The 7,726-nt window shown below is 40.6% G+C and overlaps 1 non-coding gene across 1 annotated transcript; it reads right to left on the reverse strand.

The window, feature by feature from the left end:
* Positions 1 to 7,150: 7,150 nt before the first annotated feature.
* Positions 7,151 to 7,257, reverse strand: LOC130964184 (small nucleolar RNA R71). Its single transcript, XR_009080288.1, has one exon. It is a non-coding gene; the product is annotated as a small nucleolar RNA R71 (small nucleolar RNA).
* Positions 7,258 to 7,726: the final 469 nt, after the last annotated feature.

The following is a 7,726-nucleotide window of genomic DNA, read 5'->3' on the forward strand; positions in this document are numbered from 1 at the left end:
CTATAGACTCCAAATTATCAATGAAACTTAGCTCCAAATTAGATGAGCGGGACTAGTAGCTTTTTGCCTCCGAACAGTTTTGGCATCTCACTTTATCCTTTGAAATTCAGAATGATTGGCTTCTTTAGGAACTCAGAATCCAGATAGTGTTATTGATTCTCTTAGTTAAGTATGATGATTCTTGAACACAGCTACTTTATGAGTCTTGGCCGTGGCCCAAAGCACTCTGTCTTCCAGTATTACCACCGGATACATACATGCCACAGACACATAATTGGGTGAACCTTTTCAGATTGTGACTCAGCTTTGCTAGAGTCCCCAATTAGAGGTGTCCAGGGTTCTTAAGCACACTCTTTTTGCCTTGGATCACAACTTTATTTCTTTCTTTTTTCTTTCTTTTTCTCTTTCTTTTTTTTCGTCTCTCTCTTTTTTTTTTGTATTCACTGCTTTTTCTTGCTTCAAGAATCATTTTTATGATTTTTCAGATCCTCAGTAACATGTCTCCTTTTTCATCATTCTTTCAAGAGCCAACAATTTTAACATTCATGAACAACAAATTCAAAAGACATATGCACTGTTCAAGCATACATTCAGAAAACAAAAAATATTGTCACCACATCAAACTAATTAAGCTAGTTTTAAAGATGAATTCGAAATCCTGTACTTCTTGTTCTTTTGTAATAAAAACAGTTTTCATTTAAGAAAGGTGATGGATTCATAGGACATTCATAACTTTAAGGCATAGACACTAAGACACTAATGATCATAAGACACAAACATGGACAAACATAAAGCATAAATTTTCGAAAAACAAGAAAATAAAGAACAAGGAGATTAAAGAACGGGTCCACCTTAGTGATGGCGGCTTGTTCTTCCTCTTGAAGGTCTTATGGAGTGCTTGAGCTCCTCAATATCTCTTCCTTGTCTTTGTTTCTCCTCTCTCATGATTCTTTGATCTTCTCTAATTTCATGGAGGAGGATGGAATGTTCTTGGTGCTCCACCCTTAGTTGTTCCATGTTGGAACTCAATTCTCCTAGGGAGGTGTTCAGTTGCTCCCAATAGTCTTGTGGAGGAAAGTGCATCCCTTGAGGAATCTCAGGGATCTCATGATGAGAGGGGTCTCTTGTTTGCTCCATCCTTCTCTTAGTGATGAGCTTGAGGTCATGCCTTCTCAGTTGAACCGGCTTCCCTCTTGAGTTTCTCTTCCATTGAGTGCCCTCTTCACAAATGTTTATGAGGACTTGGTCCAACCTTTGATCAAAGTTGACCCTTCTTCATGGCCACAACTTCATAGAAGTGGTCTTGATGCTCCCTTGAGATGAATCTCTCCATCTCCCATGGCTCGGAGGTGAAAGCTTTTGCCTTCCCTTTCCTCTTTCTAGAGGTTTTTCCGGCCTTGGATGCCATAAATGGTTATGGAAAAAAACAAAAAAGCAATGCTTTTACCACACCAAACTTAAAAGGTTTGCTCGTCCTCGAGCAAAAGAAGGAAAAAGAGAGTAGAAGAAGAAGAAATGGAGGAGAGGGAGATGGCTTTGTGGTTCGGCCAAAAGGGGAAGAAGTAGTGTTTAGGGTGTGTGAAAATGAAGGAGTGAAGATGGGTTTATATGGGGGTGAAGGGAGGGGTAGGGTTCGGCCATTATGGGTGGGTTTGGGAGGTAAAGTGGTTTGAATTTGAATGGTAAGGTAGGTGGGGTTGGTGGGGATCCTGTGGGGTCCACAGATCCTGAGGTGTCAAGGAAAAGTCATCCCTGCACCAAATGGCATGCAAAAATGCGTTTTGAGCCAATTCTGGCGTTAAACGCCGGGCTGGTGCCAATTTCTGGCGTTTAACGCCAGGTTCTTGCCCTTTCCTGGCGTTTAACGCCAGTCTGGTGCCCCTTTCTGGCGTTAAACGCCCAGAATGGTGCCAGACTGGGCGTTAAACGCCCATCTGCTAGCCTTACTGGCGTTTAAACGCCAGTAGGTTCTTCCTCCAGGGTGTGCTATTTTTCTTCCTGTTTTTCATTCTGTTTTTGCTTTTTCAATTGATTTTGTGACTTCTCATGATCATCAACCTACAGAAAACATAAAATAACAAAGGAAAATGGATAAAATATGACATTGGGTTGCCTCCCAACAAGCGCTTCTTTAATGTCAGTAGCTTGACAGAGGGCTCTCATGGAGCCTCACAAATGCTCAGAGCAACGTTGGAACCTCCCAACACCAAACTTAGAGTTTGAATGTGGGGGTTCAACACCAAACTTAGAGTTTGGTTGTGGCCTCCCAACACCAAACTTAGAGTTTGACTGTGGGGGATCTGTTTGACTCTGTTTTGAGAGAAGTTCTTCATGCTTCCTCTCCATGGTGACAGAGGGATATCCTTGAGCCTTAAACACAAAGGATTCTTCATTCACTTGAATGATCAATTCACCTCCATCAACATCAATCACAGCCTTTGCTGTGGCTAGGAAGGGTCTGCCAATGATGATAGATTCATCCATGCATTTCCCAGTCTCTAGGACTATGAAATCAGTAGGGATGTAATGGTCTTCAACTTTTACCAGAACATCCTCTACAAGTCCATAAGCTTGTTTTCTTGAGTTGTCTGCCATCTCTAGTGAGATTCTTACAGCTTGCACCTCAAAGATCCCTAGCTTCTCCATTACAGAGAGAGGGTGAGGTTTACACTTGACCCTAAGTCACACAGAGCTTATGAAGGTCATGGTGCCTATGGTACAAGGTATGAAAATTCCCAGGATCTTGTCTCTTTTGAGGTAATTTCTGCCTAGACAAGTCATCCAGTTCTTTGGTGAGCAAAGGGGGTTCATCCTCCCAAGTCTCATTTCCAAATAACTTGTCATTTAGCTTCATGATTGCTCCAAGGTATTTAGCAACTTGCTCTTCAGTGACATATTCATCCTCTTCAGAGGAGGAATACTCATCAGAGCTCATGAAAGGCAGAAGTAAGTCCAATGGAATCTCTATGGTCTCATTTTGAGCCTCAGATTCCTATGGTTCCTCATTGGGGAACTCAGTGGAGGCTAGTGGACGTCCATTGAGGTCTTCCTCAGTGGCGTTCACTGCCTCTTCCTCCTCTCCACATTCGGCCATGTTGATGGCCTTGCACTCTCCTTTTGGATTTTCTTCTGTATTGCTTGGAAGAGTACTAGGAGGAAGTTCAGTAATTTTCTTGCTCAGCTGACCCACTTGTGCCTCTAAATTTCTAATGGAGGACCTTGTTTCAGTCATGAAACTTTGAGTGGTTTTGATTAGATCAGAGACCATGGTTGCTAAGTCAGAGTGGTTCTGCTTAGAACTCTCTGTCTGTTGCTGAGAAGATGATGGAAAAGGCTTGCTGATGAGCGGATAATTTGTATGCTTTTTGGCATTGTTTTTAGTATGTTTTTAGTATGATCTAGTTAGTTTTTAGTATATTTTTATTAGTTTTTAGTTAAAATTCACTTTTCTGGACTTTACTATGAGTTTGTGTGTTTTTCTGTGATTTCAGGTATTTTCTGGCTGAAATTGAGGGACCTGAGCAAAAATCTGATTCAGAGACTGAAAAGGACTGCAGATGCTGTTGGATTCTGACCTCCCTGCATCGAAGTGGATTTTTGGAGCTACAGAAGCCCAATTGGCGCGCTCTCAACGGAGTTGGAAAGTAGACATCCGGGCTTTCCAGCAATATATGATAGTCCATACTTGCCCAAGATTTGATGGCCCAAACGGCGTTCAAAGTCACCTCAAGAAATTCCAGCGTTAAACGCCGGAACTGGCACCTGATTGGGAGTTAAACGCCCAAACTGGCATAAAAGGGCGTTTAACTCCAAGACAAGTCTCTACACGAAAATGCTTCATTGCTCAGCCCAAGCACACACCAAGTGGGCCGGAAGTGGATTTTATGTCATTTACTCTTCTTTGTACACCTTAGGCTACTAGTTTTCTATATAGGACCTTTTACTATTGTATTTTCATCTTCGGATCGATAGAGAGCTGGATAGAGAGTCTTTTGATCATGTTTTGATGATTGAACTCACTCTGGGAGGTGGCCATTCGGCCATGCCTAGACCTTGTTCTTATGTATTTTCAACGGTGGAGTTTCTACACACCATAGATTAAGGGTGGAGCTCTGCTGTACCTCAGTATTAATGCAATTACTATTGTTCTTCTATTCAATTCCGCTTGTTCTTTTACCAAGATATCACTTGTTCTCAACTTGATGAGGTGATGATTGACACCCATCATCATTCTCACCTATGAACAAGATGACTGACAACCATTCTTGTTCTACAAGCATTCAAGGCTTGGTGAATATCTCTTGGATTTCTGATTGCATGATGCATGGTTGATCGCCTGACAACCGAGTGCTCGCCTGACAAACGAGCCAGCCATTCCGTGAGATCAGAGTCTTCGTGGTATAGGCAAGAACTGATGGCGGCATTCAAGAGAATCCGGAAGGTTTAACCTTGTCTGTGGTATTCTGAGTAGGATTCAATGATGAATGACTGTGACGTGCTTCAAACCTGTAACCTGCTGGGCGTTGGTGACAGACGCAAAAGAATCACTGGATTCTATTCCAGTAGGGGAGGGAACCACACCGGTGATTGGCAGTACTGTGACAGAGTGCGTGCATTAGCTTTCACTGCGAGGATGGGAGTAGCCATTGACAACGGTGAACCCTACACAAGCTTGCCATGGAAAGGAGTAAGAAGGATTTGGATGAAGTAGTAGGAAAGCAGAAAACGGAAGGGAAGGCAACTTCATACTCTTGTCTGAAGCTCTTACACCAATGACATACATAAGTATCCCTATCCTTATCTTTTATGTTATTTTTGTTCATCACCATATACATTTGAGTCTGCCTGAGAGATTACAAGATGACCATAGCTTGCTTCATACCACCAATCTCCGTGGGATCGACCCTTACTCGGTAAGGTTTATTACTTGGACGACCCAGTGCACTTGCTGGGTTAGTTGTGCGAAGTTGTGTTTATGCCATGGTATTGAGCACCAAGTCTTTGGAGCCATTACTAGGGATTGTTTATGTTTTGAAAAGTATTGATCACAATTCGTGCACCAAGTTTTTGGCGCCGTTGCCGGGGATTGTTCTTGTGTATGGGACAACTGACGGTTCATCTTTTGCTTAGATTAGGCATTTATTTTTTTCGAAATTCTTGAAGATGAATTCTAGAGTTTCATGATGATTTGCTAAAATTGGCTGGCTGTAAAGCCATGTCTAATTTCATTGGACCGAGTTTCAACTTATCATCACAAGAGCTTGTTGATCTTGCTTTTGGAGCAGTGATCTGCTAAGGCTTGGCTGGCCTTTGGCCATGTCTAGTGTTTTGGACCGAAGCTTATTTGAAAGCTTGGCTGGCTGTGAAGCCATGTCTAATTCCTGGACCGGAGTCTTAGACTAACATGCACTGATTCCTGGAATTCTCATTAAGAATTTTGATGTTTTCACTTAATTTTCGAAAAACACAAAAAAAAATTTAGAAAATCATAAAAAAAAAAATATTTCTTCGCTTGAGTCTAGTGTCTCATCTTAAGTTTGGTGTCAATTGCATGCATTCATTCATGTGTCTTAAGGATCTTCAAGTAATTCTTGATGATTTCTTACTCTGATCTCTTGAATTTCTTGACTTGAGTTTATGTGTCTCATATAGTGTCAATAGTATACAAACTGCTAAGTTTGGTGTCTGCATGCATTGTTATTGATTCTCGTTGCATTTTGATTATTAAAAAATCCAAAAATATTTTTATTTGTGTCTTTTCAAGTCATAATACAGAGAATTGAAGATTCAGAACATACTGCAGAGGAATTATACAGAAAAAGCTGGGCATTCGAAATGCCCAGTGAAGAAGGCAGACTGGCGTTTAAACGCCAGCCAGAGTACCTGGTTGGGCGTTTAACGCCCAAAAAGGGCATTTTGGGCGTTAAACGCCAGAATGGATGCCATTCTGGGCGTTTAACGCCAGGATGGTGCTAGGGGGAAGATTTTGTTTTCAAATCAATTTTTTCAAAGTTTTCAAAATCAAATCTTTTTCAAATATATCTTTTCAATCAAATGTTTTCAAAATCAATTCTTTCCTTTTTCAAAGATACTTAATAACAATTAATGATTTGATTGAACATTTTTTGCCTTTTCTGTTGAGGAAGGTTTTATGTTTGAATCATATCTGTTAGGCAAGTCAATTATTTTTTAAAATCAAATCTTTTTTTTAAAAATTGTTTTCAAATCAAATCTTTTAAAAACCATAACTTTCAATATCTTCTTAACCACATCTTTTTCAAAATAGTTTTCAATCAAATCTTTTTGATTTCTAATTTAAAAATCTTTTCAAAAATCACTTGGTTTCTTTTCCACTTTGATTTTCGAAATCAATTAATGTTTTTCAAAAATGTTTTCACATTTTAATTAATTTTCGAAATCTTCTTCCCTCCTTCTCACATCCTTCTATTTATGGAGTACCACTCCTTCTCAATGCACAATTCGACACCTTATCTAAGTAAAGTTCGAATTCTTCTTCTCCTTCTTCTTTCTATTTCTCTTTCCTCTGACACCTTAAGGAATCTCTATACTGTGACATAGAGGATTCCACACTTTTGTTCTCTTCTCTTTATGAGCAGAAGCAAAGACAAAGGCATTCTTGTTGAAGCTGCCCTGAACCCGAAAGGACCTTGAAGAGAAAGCTAAGAGAAGCCAAAGCACAACTCTCTTTAGAGGACCTGACCGAATTCTTCAAGGAAGAAGAAGACATGGCACCCGAAAACAACAATAATGCAAACATGCAAGGAAGGTGCTGGGTGACTTTACTGCACCTACTCCTGATTTTTATGGGAGAAGCATCTCTATCCCTTGCCATTGGAGCAAACAACTTTGAGCTTAAGCCTCAATTAGTTTCTCTAATGCAACAGAATTGCAAGTTCCATGGACTTCCAATGGAAGATCCTCATCAGTTCTTAGCTGAATTCTTGCAAATCTGTGACACAGTCAAGACTAATGGGGTAGACCTGAGGTCTATAGACTGATGCTATTCCCTTTTGCTGTAAGAGACAGAGCTAGGACATGGTTGGACTCTCAACCTAAAGAAAGCCTGGACTCTTGGGAAAAGCTAGTCAATGCCTTCTTGGCAAAGTTCTTTCCACCTCAAAGATGGAGCAAGCTTAGAGTGGAAGTCCAAACTTTCAGACAGAAGGATGGAGAATCCTCTATGAAGCTTGGGAAAGATACAAACAATTAATCAGAAAATGTCCTTCTGACATGCTTTCTGAATGGAGCATCATAGGTATTTTCTATGATGGTCTCTCTGAACTATCCAAGATGTCTTTGGATAGCTCTGCTGGAGGATCTCTTCATCTGAAGAAGACGCCTACAGAGGCTCAAGAGCTCATTGAAATGGTTGCAAATAACCAATTCATGTACACTTCTGAAAGGAATCCTGTGAACAATGGGACAAGTCAGAAGAAAGGAGTTCTTGAGATTGATGCTCTGAATGCCATTGGCTCAGAACAAGATATTGACTCAACAAGTCAATTTGATTTCTCAAGGTCTGTCTGGAATGCAAAATGCACCAAGCAGACTAAGGAGGCTTCATCTGAGGAAGAAGCTTATGATCCTGAGAACCCTTCAATGGAAGAGTGAATTACCTAGGAGAACCCTATGGAACACCTATAATTCTTCATGGAGAAATCACCCAAATCTCTCATGGAAGAATCAAGAGAGACCTCAACAAGGT

Source organism: Arachis stenosperma, chromosome 2, assembly GCF_014773155.1.
Source record: "Arachis stenosperma cultivar V10309 chromosome 2, arast.V10309.gnm1.PFL2, whole genome shotgun sequence".
NCBI classification, from domain to species: domain Eukaryota; kingdom Viridiplantae; phylum Streptophyta; class Magnoliopsida; order Fabales; family Fabaceae; genus Arachis; species Arachis stenosperma.